This window comes from Bos indicus, chromosome 3 (genome assembly GCF_029378745.1).
Source record: "Bos indicus isolate NIAB-ARS_2022 breed Sahiwal x Tharparkar chromosome 3, NIAB-ARS_B.indTharparkar_mat_pri_1.0, whole genome shotgun sequence".
Classification (NCBI taxonomy): domain Eukaryota; kingdom Metazoa; phylum Chordata; class Mammalia; order Artiodactyla; family Bovidae; genus Bos; species Bos indicus.
The window spans coordinates 2,026,476-2,052,778 of NC_091762.1; the positions used below are offsets into that span (position 1 = coordinate 2,026,476).

The following is a 26,303-nucleotide window of genomic DNA, read 5'->3' on the forward strand; positions in this document are numbered from 1 at the left end:
TTTCATTCCAATCCCAAAGAAAGGGAATGCCTAAGAACACTCAAACTACCGCACAATTGCACTAATCTCACATGCTAGTAAAGTAATGCTCAAAATTCTCCAAGCCAAGCTTCAGCAGTACGTGAACCATGAACTTCCAGGTGTTCAAGCTGGTTTTAGAAAAGGCAGAGGAACCAGAGATCAAATTGCCAACATCTGCTGGATCATCGAAAAAGCAAGAGTTCCAGAAAAACATCTATTTCTGCTTTATTGACTATGCCAAAGCCTTTGACTGTGTGGGTCACAATAAACTGTGGAAAATTCTGAAAGAGATGGGAATACCAGACCACCTGACCTGCCTCTTGAGAAACCTATATGCAGGTCAGGAAGCAAGAGTTAGAACTGGACATGGAACAACAGACTGGTTCCAAATAGGAACAGGAGTACGTCAAGGCTGTATATTGTCACCCTGCTTATTTAACTTCTATGCAGAGTACATCATGAGAAACGCTGGGCTGGATGAAGCACAAGCTGGAATCAAGATTGCCAGGAGAAATATCAATAACCTCAGATATGCAGATGACACAACCCTTATGGCAGAAAGTGAAGTGGAACTAAAAAGCCTCTTGATGAAAGTGAAAGAGGAGAGTGAAAAAGTTGGCTTAAAGCTCAACATTCAGAAAATGAAGATCATGGTATCTGGTCCCAAGACTCATGGGAAATAGATGGGGAAAGAGTGGAGACAGTGTCAGACTTTATTTTTTGGGGCTCCAAAATCACTGCAGATGGTGACTGCAGCCATGAAATTATAAGACACTTACTACTTGGAAGGAAAGTTATGACCAACCTAAATAGCATATTAAAAATCAGAGACATTACTTTGCCAACAAAGGTCCATCTAGTCAAGGATATGGTTTTTCCAATGGTCATGTATGGATGTGAGAGTTGGACTGTGAAGAAAGCTGAGAGTTGAAGCATTGATGGTTTTGAACTGTGGTGTTGGAGAAGACTCTTGAGAGTCCCTTGGACTGCAAGGAGATCCAACCAGTCCATCCTAAAGGAGATCAGTCCTGGGTGTTCATTGGAAGGACTGATGCTGAAGCTGAAATTCCAATACTTTGGCCACCTCATGTAAGGGTTGACTCATTGGAAAAGACTCTGATGCTGGGAGGGATTGGGGGCAAGAGGAAGAGGGGATGACAGAGGATGAGATGGCTGGATGGAATCACTGACTTGATGGATGTGAGTGTGAGTGAACTCCGGGAGCTGGCGATGGACAGGGAGGCCTGGCGTGCTGCGATTCATGGGGCTGGAAAGAGTCGGACACGACTGAGCAACTGAACTATAGTGAACTGATCTTTGGTTCAGCTGCTTCCAGGGCATTAACTTCCGAGCACATCCTGCTTGTCCTCCTTGCTGGGCTGAAGACAAGTCCTCAGACAGAGTTGTGGATACTTGCAGTAAGCAGCTCTGTCTTGTAGAGGTGAATATTAAGTGGATTAGAGGTGGAGCATTAAATAACATCTGCTAAAGAAATTAATATCATTAAAGAAAAAGACAAAACCAAAAATATGGACTTCCTTTCTATTTATTTGTCAGACTAAGTCAGATCGTATGTATTATCCAAAAGTCTTCCTTCTTCTATCCTTGCCATGGCCGAATGATGAGCAGAGTGTAACTCTCTCACACTATGGACTAGGGTGGCCAAGTGACCTGCTTTTGTCCAGTGGAAAGTTAAAATATGTGATGGGAGCACAGAGTCTAAACAGCCTAATCTCTGTGTTCATGTCATCTACCTTTACACATATAAGTACACTTTGGGGAATTGACCCTGTAGAAATACAGAAGTATACAAATAAATTATGCAAAATGATAGTCTTATAGAATTGATTGTAAAGGTAAAAAAAAAAAAAAAAAAATGGAAGGAACCTAAATAGAAGAAAGGGTAAATAAGTTATAGTATATTCTTTTTTCCTGATTCTGATTTTGGCCACACAGTTTGGCATATGGAATCTTAGTTCCCAGTAAGGGATCAAACCCATGGCCCCAGCAGTGGAAGCGCAGAGCCTTAACCACTGGACCACCAGTGAAGTCCCCATATTATAGTATGTTTTCACTGTGAAATCTTATTCAGTATGTCTTTACATGGAAAGATGTGAATGGTATATAAAAAAGGAAAAGGCAATTGCAGGACTGTATAAAATAAAAACCCCAAAAATAAAACATATCTCTGGGCACTGCAATTGGGAGAAGCAGAGAAAAGCAAACTGCTGCTGATAGTTTTTTAAATGTCATATATAAAGCACATATAAGATGAAAAATGTAATGAGTGAAAGATAGAAAATAAAAGTGAGAGCTCCTTTCTTTTTTTAACACCAGTTCCCATACCACTGATAACAGTTTCTTGTAACTCATTTCAGAAAAAATATTTTAATGTATATATTCACATAATATATGCATCTATTTATCAGCTCTTATAAAAATGTTACACATTGTGCTGCTTGTTCTTCTGCTTTTGATGACACAGAACTACCGTGCTCTTTCCATGAAGGCATTCTTATTCTACCATATTTAATTTAGTTAACTTGTCCCCTTCTTTTGAATGTTAGATGTGTCTAGCCTTTTGGTGTTGCAAAGCAATGTAGCAATAAACATTCTAGAACATATTTTTGCTAAATAATTGCAACTAAATGTATTGGGTAAGTTTCTGACAGAAGGATTACTAGTGAAAGGGGATGGATATTTTTAATTCTGACAGGTATTGTCAGATTATCCTTCAGAAAGAATGCACCAATGTACATTTCCACTAATTATTTATGAGACTGCTCATTTTCCCCTCAGGCTTGCAGTACTAGGAGTCATCAAACATTTCTATTTTCCAATCAGATCAGTAAAAAAAAATTATATTGTTGTCATTGTAGTTTCTATTATTTGCATATATTTAATTATGAGTGGAGTTTAATACCTTGTCACTTGTTTAGTGGATGGTCGTGTGTCTTTTTCTATAAACATTAGTTTCTTCTGATCATTTTTCTCCTGGATTAGTCTTTTTTTTTTTCAAACTTACACATATGAACTCTTTGATAATTGAGGAAGTTTAACTTTTTACCATTTGCTTTGTAAATACATTTTTCCAGTTTGCCATTAGTCTTGGTTTATAGCATTTTCCTCCACACAGCTTTTTAAAATGATTATACGATTAAATACTTTAATTTTGTTTCTTAACAGCTTTGGATTTTGTTCTTACTTAAAACTGCCTTGCTTATCACAAATTATAAATTCTTCTAAAACTTTAATTTTTATGTTTAAAACATTGATGCAGCTAGAATTTTAGTGAAGCGAAGAATATTTACTTTAACTCTGTAAATATCTACACTGTTTGAGTTTTCTAAAATGAGCATGTGTTTGGTTCAGTAATTTAAATTCCAGTAAAGGAAAAAAGCAAGAAGATAAGCATAATAATCCAGAGGATAAGGATAAGACAGAAAGAGGGCTATTTTAATAGTTTTGGTCAGACACATTCATTTAATACATTGACCACCTATTATTTGCCAGGCACAGTGCTAGTGCTGAAGACATAATAAGGGCCTAGATTGAAGGTTTGACAATGGTAATGGGAAGGAGGGGAAAGACTGATGAAAGTATTTTAGCTCATAGAAGAATCACCATGGCAACAGGAGCCTGAATCATCACTATGGAGACACAGTGCTTGAAATTATGACTAGAGGGCTACTGTGACTCTGTTGGTGAGGATTTTGAAAAAGGCAAACAAGTATGTTACAGATGTTTCAAAATGACACTGTTTCGTGCTTAGTTGAGGTTACTGCTTTGCTTTTTCCCAGTGCTCTGTTTCAGGGAGGCTAGACGCAAAAGAGTTCAAAGACAACATAGATTAAGACAAGCACAAGTTTTTTTGATCATTGCTACTCATGAATGCACCAGCCAGGGAAGAGTGTTATATTCAAAGCCTTGTATTTCCTAACCACTATGACATGTGTTACATATAAAGTGACCTGGCATCCTGGACTTCTGATCTCCAGGCTGCTTAGTTGTTGGAGACGCTGCTCAGACATTTTCTCCTCTGCAGCAACATGAAAGACTTCTGTCCAGTACTTAAAGCCTAAGAGAAACTTATATATGGTTGGGAATGAGGCTTAATTTTAATATGATATTCATCCATGGTTTGATCTATAACAGGCAAATTTGGGCTTGGAATATGGAATGAAGCAGGGCAAAGGCTAATAGAGTTTTGCCAAGAGAACGCACTGGTCATAGCAAACACCCTCTTCCAACAACACAAGAAAAGACTCTACACATGGACATCACCAGATGGTCAACACCAAAATCAGATTGATTATATTCTTTGCAGCCAAAGATGGAGAAGCTCTATAAAGTCAGCAAAAACAAAACTGGGAGCTGACTGTGGCTCAGATCATGAACTCCTTATTGCCAAATTCATACTTAAATTGAAGAAAGTAAGAAAAACCACTAGACCATTCAGGTATGACCTAAATGAAATCCCTTATGATTATACAGTGGAAGTGAGAAATAGATTTAAGGGACTAGATCTGATAGATAGAGTGCCTGATGAACTATGGAATGAGGTTTGTGACATTGTACAGGAGACAGGGATCAAGACCATCCCCATGGAAAAGAAATGCAAAAAGGCAAAATGGCTGTCTGGGGAGGCCTTACAAATAGCTGTGAAAAGAAGAGAAGTGAAGAGCAAAGGAGAAAAGGAAAGATATAAGCATATGAATGCAGAGTTCCAAAGAATAGCAAGAAGAGATAAGAAAGCCTTCCTCAGCGATCAATGCATAGAAATAGAGGAAAACAACAGAATGGGAAAGACTAGAGATCTCTTCAAGAAAATTAGAGATACCAAGGGAACATTCCATGCAAAGATAGGCTTGATAAAGGACAGAAATGGTATGGACCTAGCAGAAGGAGAAGATATGAAGAAGAGGTGGCAAGAATACACAGAACTGTACAAAAAAGATCTTCATGACCAAGATCATCACGATGGTGTGATCACTGACCTAGAGCCAGACATCCTGGAATGTGATGTCAAGTGGGCCTTAGAAAGCATCACTATGAATAAAGCTAGTGGAGGTGATGGCATTCCAGTTGAGCTATTTCAAATCCTGAAAGATGATGCTGTGAAAGTGCTGCACTCAATATGCCAGCAAATTGGGAAAACTCAGCAGTGGCCACAGGACTGGAAAAGGTCAGTTTTTATTCTAATCCCAAAGAAAGGCAATGCCAAAGAATGTTCAAAGTACCATCAATTGCACTCATCTCACACGCTAGTAAAGTAATGCTCAAAATTCTCCAAGCCAGGCTTCAGGATGTGAACTGTGAACTTCCAGATGTTCAAGCTGGTTTTAGAAAAGGCAGAGGAACCAGAGATCAAATTGTCAACATCCTCTGGATCATTGAAAAAGCAAGAGAGTTCCAGAAAAACATCTATTTCTGCTTTATTGACTACACCAAAGCCTTTGACTATGTGGATCACAATAAACTGGGGGAAATTCTGAAAGAGATGGGGATACCAGACCACCTGACCTGCCTCTTGAGAAACCTATACGCAGGTCAGGAAGCAACAGTTAGAACTGGACATGGAACAGACTGGTTGCAAATAGGAAAAGGAGTACATCAAGGCTGTATATTGTCACCCTGCTTATTTAACTTCTATGCAGAGTACATCATGAGAAATGCTGGGCTAGAAGAAGCACAGCTGGAATCAAGATTGCCGGGAGAAATATCAGTAACCTCAGATATGCAGGTGACACCACCCTTATGGCAGAAAGTGAAGAGGAACTCAAAAGCCTCTTGATGAAAGTGAAAGAGGAGAGTGAAAAAGTTGGCTTAAAGCTCAACATTCAGAAAACAAAGATCATGGCATCTGGTCCCATCACTTCATGGGAAATAGATGGGGAAAGAGCGGAGACAGTGTCAGACTATATTTTTGGGGGCTCCAAAATCACTGCAGATGGTGACTTCAGCCATGAAATTAAAAGACACTTACTCCTTAGAAGCAAAGTTATGACCAACCTAGATAGCATATTGAAAAGCAGAGACATTACTTTGCCAACAAAGGTCCGTCTAATCAAGGCTATGGTTTTTCCGGTAATCATGTATGGATGTGAAAGTTGGACTGTGAAGAAGGCTGAGAGCCGAAGAATTGATGGTTTTGACCTGTGGTGTTGGAGAAGACTCTTGAGAGTCCCTTGGACTGCAAGCAGACCCATCCAACCAGTCCATTCTAAAGGAGATCAGTCCTGGGTATTCTTTGGAAGGACTGATGCTAAAGCTGAAACTCCAATACTTTGGCCACCTCATGCGAAGAGTTGACTCATTGGAAAAGACTCTGATGCTGGGAGGGATTGGGGGCAGGAGGAGAAGGGGACGACAGAGGATGAGATGGCTGGATGGCATCACCGACTCAATGGACATGAGTTTGGGTGAAGTCCGGTAGTTGGTGATGGACAGGGAGGCCTGGTGTGTTGCAATTCATGGGGTTGCAAAAAGTCGGACACGACTGAGTGAGTGAACTCAACTGAACTGAGTGACCTATTTGATTGCAGCCTATATGTGATAAAATTCACATCAGTGCAGGAGAGGTCAAGTTTATCATCATGCCCAAATAATAATGCCTTTTGCCTATCCTGCCCATCCCTTCTCACAGAACCTCCAGCCTCACTCTAAGGGGCACTGGGACCTTGGGCAATCTTGGGGTCAGAGGGCTTCATATAGGTTCCAAGGCAGTCCGTGACACCACTGGATTTTTGCCACTACCTAGCTGGATGCTGTTCCTTGCTCTGCCTGTGATCACTGTTCATGCAACCGCTGACCCCTTCCCAAAGTGCTCAGCCTAAAAGAGGTTTTTGCTCTCTTGCCAGTCCATCCTTAGACACTTCCCTGGTCCCCACAGCACAGCTCAAACCAGGTGTGCACTTTAGGTGTGAACTTTCTTTTTCTTTTTATTTCTTGAAATTGAAGTATAGTTGACATACAATATTATATTAGTTTCAAGTGTACAACACAGTGATTTGACATTTATATATATTACAAATTGAACACCATGATTAGTTTAGTAACCATCTGTCACCATACAAAATTTTTTACAAAATTATTGATGGTAGTCCCTATGCTATACGTTACATTGCATGACATTTATTTTATAACTGGAAGTTTGTACCTCTTAATCTCATTCCCCTATTTCTCCCGATCCCTCACCTCTCTAGCCTCTAGCAAACACCAGTTCAATATCTACATCTATGAGTCTGTTTCTGCTGTTTTATTTTTTAGATTCCACATATAAATGAAACCATACAGTATTTGTCTTTGTCTGACTTATTTAGCATAATACCCTCTAGGTCCATCTGTTACTGCAAATGGTAAGATTTCATTCTTTTTTATTGCTCAAGTTATATCCATTGTGTGTGTGTATACCACATCTTCTTTATTCATCTATCAACAACACTTAAGTTACTTCCATATCTTGGCTAACATAAATAGTGCTGCAATGAACATAGGTATGCATATATCTGATATAGGTATTGCTGCACCAGCTTTCCTGTATGGCCTCTTTTTTTCCATCCCTTCACTTTCAAACCATATATATCTTAGATCTGAAGAGAATCTCTTGAGATAGTATATGTATGTATATATATATATATATCTTATTTTTTATTCATTCAGCTATCCTATGTCTTTTGATTGAAGCACTCAGTCCATTTATATTCAAAATATTTATAGCTATGTACTTACTGTCATTTTGTTAATTGTTTTCTGATTGCTCCTGTTGTTCTTCTCTGTTTCTTCTTCTCATTATCTCTTCCCTTCTGACTTGATGATTTTCTTTAGTGTTATGTTTGTATTCCTTTCTCTTTATTTTTGGTGCGTCTATTACAGGATTTTGGACTGTGGTTACCATGAGATCCACATATAAACAACCTACGTTACAGTAGTTTATTTTAAGCTGGCAATTGCTTAAGTTCAAGCACATTCTAAAAGCACCATATTTTTACTCTGCCATCACATTTTATGCTTTGACATCACATTTTACATTTTTGTGTGTGTTTCACTTAGTTATAAGTGATTTTACTACTTTTGTCTTAATCATCATACTAGCTTTGTGGGCTTCCCAGGTGGCTCAGTGGTAAAGAATCCACAGGAGAATCTGCAGAAGGTGCAGGAAACACAGGTTTGATCCATGGGTTGGGAAGATCCCCCGGAGAAGGAAATGGCAACCCATTCCAGTATTCTTGCCTGGAAAAAAATCCCATGGACAGAGGAGTCTGGTGGGGTTGCAAAGAGTTGGATATGACTGAGCACACATGCATGAACACTTTAGCTTTGTAGGTAGGTGATCCACTATATGTTTGCTTTTACCTGTAATATATATATATATTTTTTCATAATTTTCTTTTCTAAAGTTTTGGCCTTTTCTTTCCATTTAAAGAAGTCCCTTGAATGATTTCTTGTAGAGCTGGTTTAGTAGTGATGAACTCCTTTAGCTTCTGATTGTCTGGGAAACCGTCTCTCATTCAGTGCTGAATGATAACCTTGTGGGGTAGGTTTCTTGATTCTAAGTTTTATTTTTCCCTTTTAGCATTTTGAATTCATTGTGCTAGTCTCTTCGAGTCTGGGAAGTTTCTGCTGAAAAAAAGCAGCTGACTGTCTTATGAGGGTTCTCTCATATGTAACTAGTTGTTTTTCTTGTTCCCAGAAACAAGTTGTTTTGGCCATTCCCAGTGGCTTGCAGGATCTCAGTTCTCCAACCAGAAACTGAACCTGGGCCATGGCAGTGAAAGCCCAGAATCCTAAGCACTAGGCCACCAGAGAACTCTCTCATGCTGCTTTTAAGATTCTTTATCTTTAACTTCTGACATTTTAATGTGTCTTTGTGTGGAACTCTTTGGGTTCAGCTTATTTAGAACTCTGTGCTTTGGGGACTTGGACATCTGTTTCCTTCACCAGATTAGTTTTTCAGGCATGTCCTTGTCCCTCTCTCTCCTTCTGGGACCCCCACAATATGAATGCTAGTACACTTGATGTTGTCCTATAGATCTCTTAAGTTACCCTCAATAAAAAAAAAATCCTTTTCTCTTTGTGCAGTTATTGAATGATTCCCACTGTCCAGTGTTCCAGATCACCGGTTCATTCTTCTGTGCCTTCCAATATGCCGTTGATTCTCTAGCATAGTTTTCATTTTAGTTATTGTATTCTTTGGTTCTAATTGGTTCTTTTTTACATTTTTCTGTCTCTTTGTTGACGTTCTCACCAAGTTCATCCATTCTTTTCCCAAGTTCAGTAAGCATCTTTATGACTATTACTATGAACTCTTTATCTGATAAATTGCTTATCTCTGTTTCATTTAGTTCTTTTTTTTTCCTGAAGCTTTGTCTGGTTCTTGTTTGGAAAGTATTCCTCGGTCTTCTCATTTTGCCTAACTCTCTGTGTTTGTTTCTCTTTATTAGGTATATCAGCTATATCTCCTGATCTTGAAAGAGTGGTCCTATGTTAGAAAGTGTTCTGTGAAGGCTCAGTGGCACAACTCCCTGGTCGTCAGAGTCAAGTGCTCCAGGAATACCCCTTGTGTGGGCTTCATATGCCCTCTTGTTGTGGTTCGCTGTGATTGTTGTGGGTAGGTTGGTGGGCAGGGCTGGTCGCCTGGAGTGGGGACCTCTTTGGAGGCGTGCCTGTGATGGCCAAGGCAGCCCACCAGGTGGGGCAGGATGGGCTTTGGTGGGTGTGAAAAAACTCTAGGATAATCAAAAGTGAAATTTGCTCAATCATGTCTTACTCTTTGTGAACCCATGAACTGTAGCCTACCAGGCTCCTCTGTCCATGGAATTCTCCAGGCAAGAATACTTGAATGGGTAGCCATTCCTTTCTCCAGGGCATCTTCCTGACCCAGGGATCAAACCCAGGTCTCCTCCACTGCAGGCAGATTTTTTATCTTCTGAGCCACCAGTGAAGCCCCTAGGATAACCAAAGGGAAATTTAAATTTGGATACCAGATGAGACTGCTTTTGGGGCCAAGGCCCAGGCTCAGCCTCTTCCATGTGACAGAGGCCAGTTGCCTCCATTCTGGAATGCCCTTAACATGAGTCAATTCCTAGGAAGGTTGATAAGAAGTCCGGGGTCCCTGAGGAGGAGAAAGGGGTATGGGGCTCTCAAGGAGGAGATACAGGTCTGGAATTCTCAAGGAGGAGGAAAGGACAAACACCTTTTTTTCCCTCTACATTCCTTAGTCTTAGTCACATGAAGCTTTTTTTTTTTTTTTCTTTAAGCCTGGAACTGATGATTACACAACAAAAAACTGGGTTCAAACTCTGTTCTAAGGAGTATATAACAACAATATATCCTGCCTAAGGACAGTTTCTCCTTCTTGAAAACTTTCTAACTAATCCTGTTATTTTAGAATGCATATTATGGGAGTTTGACCGCTTCCAATTTGCCTTGATTCATGGACCTGACATTCCAGGTTCCTATGCAATATTGCTCTTTACAGCATCGGACCTTGCTTCTATCACCAGTCATATCCACAGCTGGGTATTGTTTTTGCTTTGGCTCCATCCCATCATTCTTTCTGGAGTTATTTCTCCACTGATCCCCAGTAGCATATTGGGCACCTACTGACCTGGGGAGTTCCTCTTTCAGTATCCTATCATTTTGCCTTTTCATACTGTTCATGGGGTTCTCAAGGCAAGAATACTGAAGTGGTTTGCCATTCCCTTCTCCAGTGGACCATATTCTGTCAGACAAGAGATGGCAAGAGTGAATGTCGACATTCTAGGAATCAGTGAACTAAAATGGACTGGAATGGGTGAATTTAACTCCGATGATCATTATATCTACTACTGTGGGCAGGAATCCCTCAGAAGAAATGGAGTAGCCATCGTGGTCAACAAAAGAGTCTGAAATGTAGTACTTGGATGCAATCTCAAAAATGACAGAATGATCTCTGTTTGTTTCCAAGGAAAACTATTCAAATATCACAGTAATCCAAGTCTATGCCTCAACCAGTAACGCTGAAGAAGCTGAAGTTGAACGGTTCTATGAAGACCTATAAGACCTTTTAGAACTAACACCCAAAAACATGTCCTTTTCATTATAGGGGACTGGAATGCAAGTGTAGGAAGTCAAGAAACACCTGGAGTAACAGGCAAATTTGGCCTTGGAATATGGAATGAAGCAGGGCAAAGACTAATAAGAGTTTTGCCAAGAAAATGCACTGGTCATAGCAAACACCATCTTCCAAAAACACAAGAGAAGACTCTACACATGGACATCACCAGATGGTCAACACCAAAATCAGATTGATTATATTCTTTGCAGCCAAAGATGGAGAAGCTCTATATAGTCAATAAAAACAAGACCGGGAGCTGACTGTGGCTCAGATCATGAACTCCTTATTGCCAAATTCAGACTGAAATTGAAGAAAGTAGGGCATACCACTAGACCATTCAGGTGTGACCTAAATCAAATCCCTTATACAGTGGAAGTGAGAAATAGACTTAAGGGACTAGATCTGATAGATAGAGTGCCTGATGAACTATGGAATGAGGTTCGTGACATTGTACATGAGACAGGGATCAAGACCATCCCCATGGAAAAGAAATGCAAAAAGGCAAAATGGCTGTCTGGGGAGGCCTTACAAATAGCTGTGAAAAGAAGAGAAGCAAAAAGCAAAGGACAAAAGGAAAGATATAAGCATCTGAATGTAGAGTTCCAAAGAATAACAAGAAGAGATAAGAAAGTCTTCCTCAGCGATCAATGCGAAGAAATAGAGGAAAACAACAGAATGGGAAAGACTAGAGATCTCTTCAAGAAAATTAGAGATACCAAAGGAACATTTCATGCAAAGATGGGCTCGATAAAGGACAGAAATGGTATGGACCTAACAGAAGCAGAAGATATGAAGAAGAGGTGGCAAGAATACACAGAAGAACTGTACAAAAAAGATCTTCATGACCCAGATAATCACAATGGTGTGATCATCCTGGAATGCGAAGTCAAGTGGGCCTTAGAAAGCATCACTACGAACAAAACTAGTGGAGGTGATGGAATTCCAGTTAAGCTATTTCAAATCCTGAAAGATGATGCTGTGAAAGTACTGCACTCAATATGCCAGAAAACTGGGAAAACTCAGCAGTGGCCACAGGACTGGAAAAGGTCAGTTTTCATTCCAATCCCAAAGAAAGGCAATGCCAAAGAATGCTCAAACTACCACACAATTGCACTCATCTCACACTCTAGTAAAGTAATGCTCAAAATTCTCTAAGCCAGGCTTCAGCAATATGTGAACCGTGAACTTTCAGATGTTCAAGCTGGTTTTAGAAAAGGAAGAGGAACCAGAGATCAAATTGTGAACATCTGCTGGATCACGGAAAAAGCAAGAGAGTTCCAGAAAAACATCTATTTCTGCTTTATTGACTACACCAAAGCCTTTGACTGTGTGGATCACAATAAACTGTGGAAAATTCTGAAAGAGATGGGAATATCAGACCACCTGACCTGCCTCCTGAGAAATCTGTATGCAGGTCAGGAAGCAACAGTTAGAACTGGACATGAAACAACAGTCTGGTTCCAAATAGGAAAAGGAGTACATCAAGGCTGTATATTGTCACCCTGCTTATTTAACTTATATGCAGAGAACATCATGAGAAATGCTGGACTGGAAGAAACACAAGCTGGAAGCAGATTGCAGGAAGAAATATCAATAACCTCAGATATGCAGATAACACCACCCTTATGGCAGAAAGTGAAGAAAAACTAAACAGCCTCTTGATGAAAGTGAAAGTGGAGAGTGAAAAAGTTGGCTTAAAGCTCAACATTCAGAAAACAAAGATCATGGCATCCGGTCCCATCACTTTATGGGAAATAGATGGGGAAACAGTGGAAACAGTGTCAGACTTTATTTTTTTGGGCTCCAAAATCACTACAGATGGTGACTGCAGCCATGAAATTAAAAGACACTTACTCCTTGGAAGGAAAGTTATGGCCAACCTAGATAGCATATTCAAAATTAGAGACATTACTTTGCCAACAAAGGTCCATCAAGTCAAGGCTATGGTTTTTCCTGTGGTCATGTATGGATGTGAGAGTTGGACTGTGAAGAAGGCTGAGCGCTGAAGAATTGATGCTTTTGAACTGTGGTGTTGGAGGAGACTCTTGAGAGTCCCTTGGACTGCAAGGAGATCCAACCAATCCATTCTGAAGGAGATCAGCCCTGGGATTTCTTTGGAAGGAATGATGCTAAAGCTGAAACTCCAGTACTCTGGCCACCTCATGTGAAGAGTTGACTCATTGGAAAAGACTCTGATGCTGGGAGGGGGGGCAGGAGGAGAAGGGGACGACAGAGGATGAGATGGCTGGATGGCATCACTGATTTGATGGACGTGAGTCTGAGTGAACTCCAGGAGTTGGTGATGGACAGGGAGGCCATGCTGTGATTCATGGGTTTGCAAAGAGTCAGACAGGACTGAGGGACTGAACTGAACTGAACTAATTATGGGAGTGGATCTGGTAAGATCTTTCTATTGTTAGTTCTAATGCTGTCATCTTAAAATGTAAATTATGGGAGTGGGTCTGTTAAGATCTTTACAACCTTCTTTACAACCTTGAGACATTTTTTTGATTTATTGTAATAACCAATTAAAAAAGTATGACTCCCTTGCTTAGACTAGTGATGGGGCCTTCTCCGTCACCTTCTGATGTCTGTGTCAGAAGCTTTCTCTGTGCCTTTTCATTCTTTAATGAAACTCTGCTCCACAAAAGCTCTTGCATGATCAAGTCTGGTCCCTGGTCCCGAAGCTAAATCTTCTTCAGCGATCACAAATCTGACACTGTTCACCGTAAGCTATCAAACATGTGTCTATTCCTCTTTATAAAGTGATTTTGTAAAATTTATTTCTAATGTGAGCTTAGCAATCATCTTGGAACTTGCTGCCTGTCATTCAGTCAGGTCAGTTTTCAGGTTTACCAGGTGTGTTTGGGGTGCCCAACTCACAGGCTTCTACCCTGGCTGGTGGTGTCTTGCACTGTGAAGCACTTATTAACATTTGGGGGAAAATTATGAGGAATGGCTGCACACTGGAATCACCTGTGAGCTTTGAAAAATACTGGCATCTGTGTTCCATTCCGCAGACATGCTAATCTAATCAATTTGGAGTATGCCTGGGCATGGAGTTGTTTTAAGTTTTCCCAAGTGATTCTAACACCGAAGTTGAGAAACTGCTCTTATTAAAGTTATAATGGGGCAATTAAACAGAAATTATTCTCTAATAGAGCAATCAAAGTTCAGTAATCTTTGGCTATGACAGTTTCCAGAAATGGAGAGTCAGCTCCTTATCTTTCACAGGCCCTGTTCATTGTGAAAGTGAAAGTGAAGTCACTCAGTCATGTCCCACTCTTTGCAACCCCATGGAAAGAGTTGGACATGACTGAGCGACTTCACTTTCACTTTCACTATGAAAAGAGCCTATGAAAGGTAGCTCATGTCTTTCATAGGCTCCCCTGGAATTCCCATAGCAACCAGCTGGATTCCTTTGTCTTGGTCTGATTGATTCCCAGGCATCCCCTAGGATACCGTTGGAAACCACTGGAATAGTCTAGACATTAGAATAATTTTTGTGGTATATTAAGTGCTTGGTAAATGCTTATTAACCTTATTATCTGATCAGAAACTGGCTCTGCTGGGTTTCTGAACACACTCAGTGTTCTCTTTCCATTGGCACATAGGAGCAGAAAAGGCTGGGAAAGATTGAAGGCAAGAGGGGGTGACAGAGGATGAGATGGTTGGATAGCATCACTGACTAGACATGAGTTTGAACAAACTCAGGGAGATAGTAAAGGTCAGGGAAGCCTGGTGTGCTGCAGTTCATGGGATCATAAAGAGTCGGATACGACTGAGCGACTGAGCAACTGAACAACAGCCCTCGCTGACTGGGGAGTGTGCTGCCTCTATAAGGGCTCCTGCAAAACAAATGCTGAAACTTGACTTTAGCTTTTTGTGTAAAGGGAAAATTCCTCTTCCAATTTTCTCTCAGTAGTGAAAGTAGGTCCTAATACAAGTCTTTTGTAAAAGCCAAGGAGTGTAAAGCAAACTTTCAAAAAAGCGAGGGATATCTATATAAGGTACTGATAATAATGGGGTTATTGTAAGGATGAAATAAAGCATCACAAAAATATTCTGCACACTATTTGGCAGATATTAAATTCTCAGTGAAGTTAACTTTAGTATGGTTATTGTGGCAAAGGGGAGAAGTTCATGGATTTGGTGTCAGTCAGACTTGGGTTTCAGTCTTAACTCTGCCACTCTGCGTAACAGAGGGCAACCTAACTTTCCTGAGCCTGTTTTCTCACCCCTGGCATGGGGATGGCAGCAGTTCAAACCTCACTGGGTTACAGCTGGACTAAAGGAGGCAATGTATAACTCCAGCTGGCATCTAGTAGACAGTCAGTCAAGGACAGCTATTATTATCATTATTGACTAGGAGCTGATGAGAAAGCAATTTCACAACAGACTTTTTGCTCACTCTGTTCTTCTGGGCTCATGTTCTCAGGGCTGGGTAACCTCTGCCGGATTCCTGTACTGCTCTGCTTTTTTTTTAAAACCACTGCTGTAAGACCCCTTTGGTCCTCAGCTCTCCGATTGTTCCCAAATGTAGCAATTCAACAATTTATTCCTGTAGGTAACAACATTCCACAGAATCTAGCAATAATTTTGAGCCTATTGCTGTGAGGAACCTTATGGTGGCCCAATGCCACAGTCACTGTCCACCAGTTAAGCCTGAACCCACCAGAGGTCATTGAGCCCCAACATCCTTGGAGGGCATGAGAACTCCCACCTTTGGATGGTCAAGGGGTGTGAGTGCAAAGGCCAGGACTTCCCAGAGCCTCTTAATCTGTAGAGGGAATGCACATAGGTTAGGTGACCACCAGAGCCCCGCTGGTGGCCAGTTGCAGCATCCTAAGTTGCGACTCCAGGATGGGATGCCTGAGGCCCACTGTGCTCGCTCTCAGCTGCAGCATCCCCGGGGAAGGATGAGAGCACACCACCCTCTGGTGGCGGCAGAGCAGACATCAGCCAGGCCAGGCAGTGCAGTGTACCCAGGGCTGTCTCTTCTCTGGAAGGCAGGCTGCCCTGCTCCGGAGACAGTTCTGTGTCCGGACCAGCTCTGAAATCTTGGCTTTTCAGACACAGTTGCTGTGGTGCTGTGGCAGCACTGCCTGGCCTGCAGAAAGATTCCTCTACCCAAAGCCACGTAACAGTCCCCCTATACCTGCTTCCTCCGGGAGGTGGGATCTAAAATCGAGGGGCATGGAGCCCGGGACCTCGGCTTCTCTCCAGCTGCCCTTGGGAGTTGGGTGACAGTGCAGGAGGCTCTCACAGCTGCAGGAGGGCCAGATGTGGGGGACATTCTTTAAACTGTCAAGAAAACAGCAACAGTGTGTGCTGCGTCTGCAGATACGCAAAGAAGGATGGTGATGTTAGGCAAGAGGGTCCCCATCTACCTAAAGGAACCAATCCTGACCCCAAAAACCATTGAGTTAAATTTGAAATTTAAAAAACCTGCCCTCTTCTCCACCAGTGCAGGTTCAGAGAGTTTTACAAGGAATTTTCTCAAACTTTCAAAGATCAAAGAAGCTTCACTCCTCTTTTCAAACATTATTTCAGGGACTAGAAACAGTAGGAAGACTCCCAATTCATGCCATGATGCAATATTTATATCCAAAGACAGTACTCAAAAGTTTTAGATTGATATTACTTATGACCACAGATGCAAAAATCCTAAACAAAATATTCTCAAATACAGCAGTATATTTGAGAAATGCATCACAATCAAAGAGGATTTATCCCAGAAATACAAGAGTGCTTTAGTATTGGATAAAATTCTGAGTGTAATTCACCACACCAAAAATTAAGAGAGAAACACAAAACAATTCCCTGAATGGATGCAGAAAGTCATTTATACATTCAGTGATAATCACGGTAAAACTTTCAGCAAACTAGGAGTAGAGGGTATTTTTCTAAGTATACAGCAAACATCATACTTGCTGGTGAAACGTGAGGCGTGCCGTGAAGGCCAGTGCCAGGCCACGATGGCAGGGGTGGTGCTACTTCTGCGGTTGTTGTTCAGCTGCTGTGTCATGTGCAACTCTGTTGCAACCCCACGGACTGTAGCCCACCAGACTTCTTTGTCCATGGGATTTTCCTGGCAAAAATACTGGAGTGGGCTGCCATTTTTTCTCCAGGGGATCTTCCCAACCCAGGGATTGAATCTGTGTCTCCTGCACTGGCAGGGCAATTCTCCACCACTGAGCTACCAGGGAAGCTACCATGACTCTGTTAGAGGATCTGCCTTGAGCTGTTCCATATGGCCGTCACTAGCTACAGGTGGATTTTCAAATTTAAATTTAACTGAGTCTCATTAGCCATATTTCAAGTGATAAACAGCCATATGTGGCTACCATATTGGACAACCCAGCTATAGAACGTATCCATCATTGGAAAAGTTCTATTTGCTAGTAGTGATAGTCTAGCCAATATAACAAAACCAAGAAAATGAAATGAGAGGCCTAAGGATTAGAAAGAAAGAAATGTTTCCCCTGTCTGCATACAATGCAGTTGTCTACACAGGACATCTAAGAAAACTATTAGAGCCTGCAGATAAAGTATTAGATTTAACAAGAGTTTAGCAGTGTTACTTGGAGAAGGAAATGGCAACCCACTCCAGTATTCTTGCCTGGAAAATCCCATGGACACAGGATTTCAAACATAATAAAGGAAAAAAGTAACAGACACAAAAGGTATCTTTACAAGAGCATCAACAACTTTTAAAGAAATTAGGCATAAAGCTAACAAAAGATATGCAAGACGGAGCTCCTTGCTTTGGAGGAAGCCCTGGCTCCCAGCAGCCTTGCTGCATCTGACAGGAGTAAAGAGTGTCTGACTCTTTGTGACCCCATGGACTGTAGCCTACCAGGCTCCTCCGTCCATGGGATTTTCCAGGCAAGAGTACTGGAGTGGGTTGCCATTTCTTTCTCCAGGAGATCTTCCCAACCCAGGGATCGAACCCTGGTCCTCCCACATTGCAGGCAGATGCTTTAACCTCTGAGCTACCAGGAAAGCCCTAAAGAGTGGGCTCAGGGCTCCAGCAAGCAGATAGGATGCTCTGTTTGGTACAACTGCAACTATAACTTCAGTCAGCAAATCACCTCCTGGATTTCAAATAATGAGTCCTGGGCAAAACTTCTAAGATTGACTTATCAGGTTCCATCCCTGGAGTCTGGCTTTTCAGGGCAACAGCAGAGAGCAGTTCATCTTTCTGGTTCAGCACTGTGGCTGTCCCTCCTTCCAGAGGGTGATGAGTGGAGCCTAGTCTCCATCTAGCAGTCTCCCTATATTATTAGTAACTCCAGGGACAGTGTTTAAGTCTGGAATCTCCACCTGTTCCTAATGCCAAAGAAGTCTCCAGAGCTCAACCTCCATCACTACACAAAAATATTTTTTAGCATCGTGGAGAAGTTCTTATCTACAAGAAGCCTGGCCAAAGGCTTCAGCCAAGTTTTCCAAATTTCAGTTTGGCTAGCTGCTTACAAAGGTTTGCAGGTATTCTTTTTCAGCCTACACAGTTTAGTAATTTATGTTCTGAAAAAAATATAAAGTGTGAGCCCACAAGTAACTCTGATGTTATGTCCAGGACTGCTGCTGCTGCTGAGTCACTCCAGTCGTGTCCGACTCCATGCGACCTCATAGATGGCAGCCCACCAGGATGCCCCATCCCTGGGAATCTCCAGGCAAGAACATGCCCAGGACTAACTTCATCCTTAATAGAAGCTCTATTTCATTACAGACTGTAGCATTCTTACTATCATAGGATTGAGGGTCTTCACTGTCAGGCTCCCAGAGTGAGAAGAGGCAACATCCTGAGATTCCCTTGAAAGCACAGGAATACCCCAAGGAGACCTATGGAACTGTGCTCAAGCTTGGCTGCCTCTTTGCGTTCTCAGAAGCTAATTAGTGGTCCAGCTCTGCCATGCAGTGGTCCCTCTTAGTTGAAAGGTAAACCCTATCGCTATTCTCAGTTGACTGTCCTAATTCTAAATCTTCTTTTAGTTGCAACAGTACTTATACTTTTGCTCAAACTCCTTTAACTGGGGAAAGAAAAATCGCTCAGATAGTTAAAAAAGAGATTTAAAAAGCTAGACTAAGCTAATATTTATAGTTATTTACATTTTATAATGTACAAGTACTGTACAGTTGACTGGCTTATAATTATCTTCTAGCTACCTTATAGATCATGCCTCTTCTTTCTAGTCCTTAGATGTTTGTTCCTCTATTGTAAGACCCAGTAACTCCAGGGAAAATGCTTTACTCAAGTTAATTACAACCAGGATAGTACCAAAAGACATTGTAAAAACAGTGCTCCCTTTTTAGTACTCTAAGGGATTTCTGAGGTGTCTTTTATCAATATAATCTCTAGATGCCTTCCACTTCTCAGAGTCCTGGAACTTTAATCTCCAAGAGCTCCTGAGAAAAGGAAAGAGAAACTACAGGTAAATCCCTGTAGTACTGTTATGGACTGAATATATGCCTCCCCCCACCCCACTGTGGCTGTATTTAGTTATGAGGCCTCTAAGGAAGTAACTGAGGTTAAAAGAACTCATAAAGGTGAAGCCCTTATCCAACAGATTAGTTTCCTTACAAGCAGAGACACGCATGCACGCACACACACACACTTTCTCTCCTCTGCCCCTTTCTTTCTCAATTCTCCTTTTTCCACACACATACTGAGGACAGGCCAAGTGAGGACGTTAGAGAGACGGTGGCTGTCTTTAAGCCAGGTGAGAACCCCCACCTGCAACCAGACTTGCTGGCACCTTAATCATGGACTTCCAGCCTCTATGAGAGACCTGTGAGGAAAATAAATGTATATTATTTAAACCAGCCAGTCTGTGATGTTGGGTTATAGTAGCCTGAGCAACCTAAGTACCTATGAAACTTCAGAGGATTTTAAGCTGGGGCCTATGGATAGTACTTTATTTCAATAAAACTTTTAATTGTAAACCTATGTAGCTTATGCATTTAGAAATATTACTCTGAGAAGGGCTCACCAGACACTCACCAGAGGTCCATGGCACAAAACAAAGGTTAGGAACTTTGGTATATTATTCAGCTAGACATAAAATAAATATATGTAGTCAGTGTGACATGCCTCTCAAGTGTCTTCAAATGTAAATTTTTCTAGGATCTGATATATTTTAGTCTGTAACCTTTAACTATGTTAAAACCTGTAGATCAATATAGATGAGGAAGAATATTATATAGAATTTTCTAAAAATTTTATTTTTCTACCAGACACAGATGTTGAGTGTGAGCCTCAATGTTGCATAGTATAACTGTTTATATAGGTACGATATGTGTGTACCATATGTACCAGAGTATACTATGTAATAGGGGCTTCCCAGGTAGTTCAGTGGAAAAGAATCCACTTGCCAATGCAGGAGCCACAGGTGACGTGGGTTCGATCCCTGGGTTGTGAAGCTCCCCTGGAGAAGGAAATGGAAAGGACCCACTCCAGTGTTCTTGCCTGGAGAATGCTATGGACATAGAAGCCTGGCAGGCTATAGTCCCTGGAGTTGCAAAGAGTGGGACACGACATGAATCATACTGTAGTATTAATAAGTATTGCAAGTTACTGTGAACATGAGGGCAATTTCAACAGAGCAACTAAAATATTATCAATAATATCTTAAAGCTAAACTGTAAAAGTCCTCCCAGTAAAGCAGAGCTACTGACGTCTGAAATGGAAAGAACTCACACGTTTGCAGACAGTGCTTTGAGAAGAAAGCTAAAGAATCAATGCCAATGAGTAGACTATCAAATGAATAGTCTATCAGATATTTCTGCTGCATTAGGCGCTAGCCAGAATAAAGAGGTTGTTGCTGTTGAGTCGCTAAGTCATGTCCGACTGTTTGCAACTCCAGGGACTGAAGCATGCCAGGCTTCCCTGTGCTTCACTATTTCCCTGAGTTTGCTCAAACTGATGTCCATTGAGTCAGTGATGCCATCCAGCCATCTCATCCTCTGTCGTCCCCTTCTCCTCCTGCTTTCAGTCTTTTCCAGCATCAGGGTCTTTTCCAATGAGTTGGCTCTTCACATCAGGTGGCCAAAGTACTGGAGCTTCAGCTTCAGCATCAGTCCTTCTAATGAATATTCAGGGTTGATTTCCTTTAGGATTGACTGGTTTGATCTCCTTGCAGTGCAAGGGACTCTCGAGAGTCTTCTCCAGCGTCACAGTTTGAAAGTATCAATTCTTTGGTGCTCAGCCTTCTTTATGGTCCAACTCTCACAACCATACATAACTACTGGAAAAACCATAGCTTTGACTATACGGACCTTTGCCGGCAAAGTGATGTCTCTACTTTTTAATATGCTAAGTTTGTCATAGCTTTTCTTCTAAGGAGCAAGAGTCTTTTACTTTTGTGGCTGCAGTCACCATCCTCATTGATTTTGGAGCCCAAGAAAATGAAATCTGACACTGTTTCCACATTTTCCCCATGTATTTGCCATGAAGTGATAGGACCAGATGCCATGATCTTAATTTTTTGCATGTTGAGTTTTAAAGAATAAAGAGGAATCAGTGGTTTTATATATATGTCTAGGAAGTGAAAGAAAGTGAAGTCACTCAGTCGTGTCCGACTCTTTGTGACCCCATGGACTGTAGCCGTCCATGGGATTCTCCAGGCAAGAATACTGGAGTGGGTTACCATTTTCTTCTCCAGGGGATCTTCCTGACCTAGGGATCAAACCTGGGTCTCCCGCATTGGAGGCAGACGCTTTAACCTCTGAGCCACCAGGGGAAAAACCTAAATATCATACCTGGGAGAAACCATCATCACCATCAATATCATCATCTCCAGAGCTGAGACATCTCAAAACTCCATCAACATCCCATCCTGCTGCCAAAAAAACAAACCAGGACTTTACAAAATACAGAATTGGGAAGAATTACGAAAGCAGAGGCCAAACTTTGATGGATTTGTAAATGAAATAGCCATGAAAATGGCCTTTTTGAAGGATTTTCCTTTGCATTATAGTCATACACAATCATATTTATAATTTATATAATTAGATTTTGAAAGATTTTGCATTAAAAACAGGCAATATATCAATAATACTACCAACCTTCAACAGTTCATCCTACTAATATGGAAAAATATGGATAATGTAAACACAGGACATTCTTATTTTATATTGTCTGTTCCCAATAGCCTATTGAGTTGACTTTACTAGTTACTCTTAAACTAGCCAGCAATTGGGGGAGAGAAAATTTCTATAAAATAATACTTTAAAAAAGATTTTTAAAAAACTAAATCTATTTTTGTAGAATTATTTACATTTTATAAAAGATTTTCACATTCTCTGAAGCTATTTAATCGGTTCAGTTCAGTCAGTTCAGTCGCTCAGTTGTGTCTGACTCTCTGTGACTCCATGGACTGTAACACGCCAGGCCTTCCTGTCCATCACCAACTCCTGGAGTTTGCTCAAACTCATGTCCATTATCGGTGATGTTATCCAACCATCTCATCCTCTGTTGTCCCCTTCTCCTCCTGCCTTCAATTTTTCCCAGCATCAGGGTCTTTTCCAATGAGTTAGTTCTTTGCATCAGGTGGCCAAAGTATTGGAGTTTTAGCTTCAGCATCAGTCCTTCCAGTGAATATTTAGGACTGATTTGCTTAAGGATGGACTGGTTGGATCTCCTTGCAGTCCAAAGGACTCTCAAGAGTCTCTTCCAAAACCACAGTTCAAAAGCATCAATTCTTCGGCACTCAGCTCTCTTTATTATCCAACTCTCAAATCCATACATGATTACTGGAAAAACCATAGCTTTGACTAGATGGACCTTTGTTGGCAAACTAATGTCTCTGCTTTTTAATACGCTGTCTAGGTTGGTCATAACTTTTCTACCAAGGAGCAAGTGTCTTTTAATTTCATGGCTGCAGTCACCATCTGCAGTGATTTTGGAGCCCCCCAAAATAAAGTGTGTCACTGTTTCCATTGTCTCCCCATCTGTTTGCCATGAAGTGATGGGACCACATGCCATGATCTTAGTTTTCTGAATGTTGAGTTTTAAACCAACTTTTTCACTCTCCTCTTTCACTTTCATCAAGAGGTCCTTTAATTCTTCGCTTTCTGTCTTTTAATGAAAGAAAAATGAAAGCGAAAGTCGCTCAGTAGTGACTCCTGGACTGTGTCCATGGAATTCTCCAGGCCAGAATACTGGAGTGGGTAGCCTTTCCCTTCTCCAGGGGATCCTCCCAACCCAGGGATTGAACCCAAGTCTCCCGCATTGCAGGCGGATTCTTTATCAGCTGAGCCACAAGGAAAGCCCAAGAACACTGGAGTGGGTAACCTATCCCTTCTCCAGCAGATCTTCCGACCTAGGAATGGAACCAGTCTCCTGCATTGCAGGCGGATTCTTTACCAACTGAGCTATCAAGGAAGCCCTGCCATTTAATAGTTGTCTGTATAGGGTATGCATTTTTTTTTACTAGTATTGCTATAACTAAAAAAAAAAATTTATTGGAGTATGACTGTTTAGTTTCTGCTGTACAACATGAATCAGCTTTCTGTGTACACACAGACCCTCCCTCTTGGGCTTCCCTCCTGTCTCCCACCCCAATCCCACCCCTCTAGGTCATCACAGAGCACTGAGCTGAGCTCCCTGTGCTATACAGCAGCCTCCCAGGAGCTATCTGTTTTACACATGGTAGTGTACATGTTCAGAGAAGGCAATGGCACCCCACTCCAGTACTCCTGCCTGGAAAATCCCATGGGTGGCGAAGCCTGGTGGGCTGCGTCCACGGGGTCGCTAAGAGTTGGATACGACTGAGCAACTTCACTTTCACTTTTCACTTTCATGCATTGGAGAAGGAAATGGCAAGCCACTCCAGTGTTCTTGCCTGGAGAATCCCAGGGACGGGGGAGCCTGGTGGGCTGCCGTCTCTGGGGTTGCACAGAGTCGGACACAACTGAAGCGACTTAGCAGCAGTAGCAGCAGCAGTGCACACGTTATTGGTACTCTCCTAACTCAACCTACTCTCCCTGTTCCACTCTGTGTCCACATCTCCATTCTCTACATCTATGACTCTATCCTGACCTGCAGATAGGTTCATCTGTACCATTTTCCTAGATTCCATATATATATATATGCATTGATACATGTGTTTTTCTTTTAACTAAAAGACTGAGAATTAGTTTAAGGTAAACTATCAAATTACAAATGGTTTTAGTATTCATTTCTATTAAGTATGTGTTTTAATCAGATGTCTTTGGTTTGTTATATTGTCTAACACTACAGTTTGAATGGACATTTACCTGAATAACTATACTGAAATGAATGCTAATAGGTGTACAAAATGATGAGAGAGGATGGACTATTTAATTGAGCTAGATGTGTAGAGGTATGCGTGTTTTCAAGTATCGATTCCAAGAAATGAGTCATTTTGTTAGTGGATAGGTAGATGGGATAACCACACAGCCAGGGTCTGTTCTTGACAGATATACCCACATATCTGTGCCCCTTCCTAGTTCTGCTGAAGGGGCCCTTTAATATTTGAACCTGACTGTAAAAAACATAGGTAGCCAATCATAGGTCTCAAAACTAGCAGAGGGGAGATATAAAAGGACTGAGACATAGGGTTTGTTATAGAAAGTCAAATAACTAGAATGTGAAGTAGATACTAAGGGGTGATGAAGACAGGCCTGTGGGTGTGTGAGGCAGACAGGTAGGCTGAATCCAGGTCATAAGAAAATTTTAATGCCAGGTTAGGGGGACTGGGGAGAAGGCAATGGCACCCCACTCCAGTACTCTTGCCTGGAAAATCCCATGGGCGGAGGAGCCTGGTAGGCTGCAGTCCATGGGGTCGCGAAGAGTTGGATACACTGAGCGACTTCACTTTCACTTTTCACTTTCATGCATTGGAGAAGGCAATGGCAACCCACTCCAGTGTTCTTGCCTGGAGAATCCCAGGGACGGGGGAGCCTGGTGGGCTGCCGTCTATGGGGTCGCACAGAGTCGGACATGACTGAAGTGACTTAGCCAAACGTTCAGGAGGACTGGAATTTGGTCAGTAGTCAGTGGGGAGCCTTGAAAAGCATACATGGATAACTAGTTTTTTAAAAGTCAAAATTTCTCTAGAGTTTTATGACACAGGTCGGTGGGCTGCCGCCTATGGGGTCACACAGAGTTGGACACGACTGAAGTGACTTAGCAGCAGGAAGACTTTAACTGCCCAGTTCATCTTTGTATCCCCAGCACCCAAAAGAGAGCCAGATGCATAACAGAAACTCACTGTATACTTGCTGAAGGAATGAAGAAGCTTTAAGGAATCTCCATGGAGAAATTACATAAGATTTAAAAGCCATTTAGGATTATTTCAAACTTGGGGGAGGCAATTTGACAATATGCATCAAGACTCTTTTAAATACTCCTATCATTTAACCCAGTAATTCTATTTATGGGACTCTGTTTTAAAGTAATAATCCTAAATGAGGGAAAGCTTTATGCATAAAGTTTATTACAATATTGTTTTTAAAAGAAGAAATGGAGATAGTCTAAGAATTGGGAAACAAGTTATTGTGTGCCTTTCTCCTGTAGGGTATTTAAGATGCTGTCAATAAAATTACGATTATAAAGACGACGTGATATAAGAGGAAAACATATATATTACTATATTAAGTAAATATAAGGAAAACCCCACCAAGATGCCCAATTGAAGATAGGGTATGATTATAAATCATGGGAAGGGGGAAAGAGTTTGGGGGGTGGTAACATTTTTTTCTTTTATCCTTCTGTGTATTTTCCCTACTTGTCCTCATTACTTCATTCACTTATCAAATATTCATTGACAACCCACTATGCGTCAGGTACTGCTCTAGGAATTAGGGGCAACAGCAGTGAACAAAACACAGATCCTGTCCTCACGAACTTACACGTTAGTTGGAGAAGCCAGAAAATTAAAAAGTCAATTAGATAAGTGGTCGACAAAAAAATAAGGCAACGAAAGAGAATAAAATCAACATCATTTACCTTTTCACTTGGAGGAAGGAGATACTCATGCAGGTAAAAAGAGCGAATTAGACACTCCAGCAGCGCTAAGACTGAGGGCCCAGGAGGCGCCAGCCCTGAAGGCGGCGCTGCAGCCCGGCGGCGGCGGCACGGTTGAGCGCGAGGAGGCGGGGCACGCGACGCGAGGGGCGGGGGCTGGAGGACCGCGGAAACGCCGAGTTCGGCTCAGCG

At 41.6% G+C, this 26,303-nt stretch overlaps 1 long non-coding RNA gene across 1 annotated transcript in view; it reads right to left on the reverse strand.

Annotated features, from left to right (window-relative positions):
- The window catches only part of LOC139180601 (uncharacterized), a 63,569-nt gene extending 37,303 nt beyond the window's left edge, over positions 1–26,266 (reverse strand). The window contains exon 1 of the long non-coding RNA XR_011564837.1: positions 26,094–26,266. This is a non-coding gene — a long non-coding RNA (uncharacterized lncRNA). The remainder of the gene's footprint in view (positions 1–26,093) is intronic.
- Between the last annotated feature and the right edge of the window lie 37 nt (positions 26,267–26,303).